This window comes from Gossypium hirsutum, chromosome A01, assembly GCF_007990345.1.
Source record: "Gossypium hirsutum isolate 1008001.06 chromosome A01, Gossypium_hirsutum_v2.1, whole genome shotgun sequence".
NCBI classification, from domain to species: domain Eukaryota; kingdom Viridiplantae; phylum Streptophyta; class Magnoliopsida; order Malvales; family Malvaceae; genus Gossypium; species Gossypium hirsutum.
The window spans coordinates 54,170,921-54,173,297 of NC_053424.1; positions in this window are offsets into that span (position 1 = coordinate 54,170,921).

Genomic DNA, 2,377 nt, shown 5'->3' on the forward strand with positions numbered 1-2,377 from the left:
CGAAATGAATATGATGCACTAAGTGTGCGAATTGACCATGCGGCACTAAGTGTGCGAGTTTGACTATGTAGCACTAAGTGTGCGATTTGATTACGTAGCACTAAGTGTGCGAGTTGATTATATAGCACTGAGTGTGCGGGCTCAATATACATTCGTGAATCATTATGGACACTATGTGTGCGACACTATTGAGTCGATCGCGGACAGCGGATCGGGTAAGTGTCTTGAGTACATGGCTAATAGGTGCTATGCTTATACTTGGTGTTGAGCTCGGTAAGTTGAACCTATGTGACAAATATACTTGAAGTCACGTACATAAAATTTATCATAGAATGGGTGAAAGGCCGTTTAGTTGTATGTTTGTAACGAAAATAAAATGATTTATGAAAATGCCTCGAATATCCTATTGATGAGTATGTGGATTGTGAATGCATCAATTGGTATGAAATTGAATCGATGGGTTGGAGGAACTATGGTATGGTTCGGTATGGATGGAGTAAATTGTCTCATTCCATTTTGTTTCCTCTTGTGATAATGTTATTGATGTATAGTAGTGCATTGCTTATGACTTACTGAGTTATAAACTCACCCGGTGTTTCCTTGTCACCCATTATAGGTTGCTTGGACTCATCTATTTTTGCGGGGTCGGGCCGTCATCGAAGTCATCACACCGGATAGCAAGTTTTGGTATTTTCTTCTTAGTTGGCTTAGAAGAACATTTTGGCATGTATAAGCTATTACGTTGTGTTTGAATTTTGGCATGTAAACTTTAAGCCATGCGAAAATGGCACGAATGTTCGATTGAGTTGGATCAAGGGTAGGCATGAAATGGACCTAGTTACTTTCGTAACAGATGCTGGCAGCAGCAGTGTCATGAGATTGAAAAATCACTAAAAATAGTAGGAGTGGAATTAATTGATGAATAAATTATGTAATCGAAGCTCGATGAGTCTGCTTTCATGAGGAAGTAACGAAAAGATCATATGGGCAGTATATTAAGAGATAATCAGATTTTTGTGGGACAGGGCCAGAACGGTTTCTGGATTCCCTGCTCCGACTTTGGAATTTCATTAAAAATTAACCAGAGATAATTAGGGGTCGTACCATATATTTACAGATTCCTATCTGAGTCTAGTTTTCATAGAAACAAACGGCATCAGTATTGGAGCCCCGTGCAGGGAGATATCCAAGTCGTAATGGGCAAAGGTCAGTGTAGTCGACCCCTGCAACTTGGGAGACTTTGACTAATAAACTGTACTAATTGGCCCGACCAAAAATTCTAGAAAAAAATACATAGATGGGCACATGAGTCTAGTTTCTGGGAAAAATTACGAAACTGATTTTCGAGTTACGAAACTCAAGATATGATTTTTAAAACGACTAGTACACAGATTGGGCAGTGTCTGGAAAATAAATTTTGACTTAAGGGGGTTAAAGCCAGTTAACACCTCGTGTTCGACTCCGGTGTCGGTTTCGGGTTCGGGGTGTTACAAACATGATAGAAAATGAGTAAGACCATAGTTGAAAGACACTATAGCATCATGTCAAAGATAAATAAGACCGTGGATGGGAGACGCGATGACATCTATTGAACAATTGATATTCAGGTAATATGTATCAGATGACGAATGGTTATATGAAATAGTTGTGTGAAATGTTTACAAGAACTGGTCATATGGAAATATATGTACAAAATAGTTGTATGAAATAATTATGAAGATAGATAAACAAAATAAGAATAAGTACATGGAATAGAATTTATGTTAAGTTTGATATAAAGTTTACCAGAATAAATATACATAAAATATATGGAAATGATGGTGCATGAAATACTGATATAATGAAATGATTGATATATACTTATGAAGAAACGATAAGAGAATGATATGTTTCATGACATGTACATATATGATTATCTTTGATATGTTAATACAAGGAAATTATGTAAGTAAAGACAATTACTAAACTCAAGTGTAACATGTCGAGAAAATAAGTATATAAATGTTGAATTTATATGAAATATATGCAAGTGTACTAACAATGATGTTGTTTGACGCTTAGACAAGTGTCAAGCTATTGATTAAATGGTAACATGTTTAATTATAAGAAGTATTGAAATGGTAAGTACTTAGATGAAAATAAAATTTAAGATATTGCGAAATTTTTTTTATGATCCCGATTTAATTCTGGTTGGTTTTTAATGTATGTTTGGGGCTTCGAGGGCCCAATAGAGAGACGTTATGATTATTTTCAAAATATGAATAATAAATGACTCAGAATTATCTAAAAATATTCAGTAAACTCCGGTAATGCCTCGTACCTATTCTGGCAATGGATACGGGTAGGGGGTGTTACATTTAGTAGTATCAGAGCTACA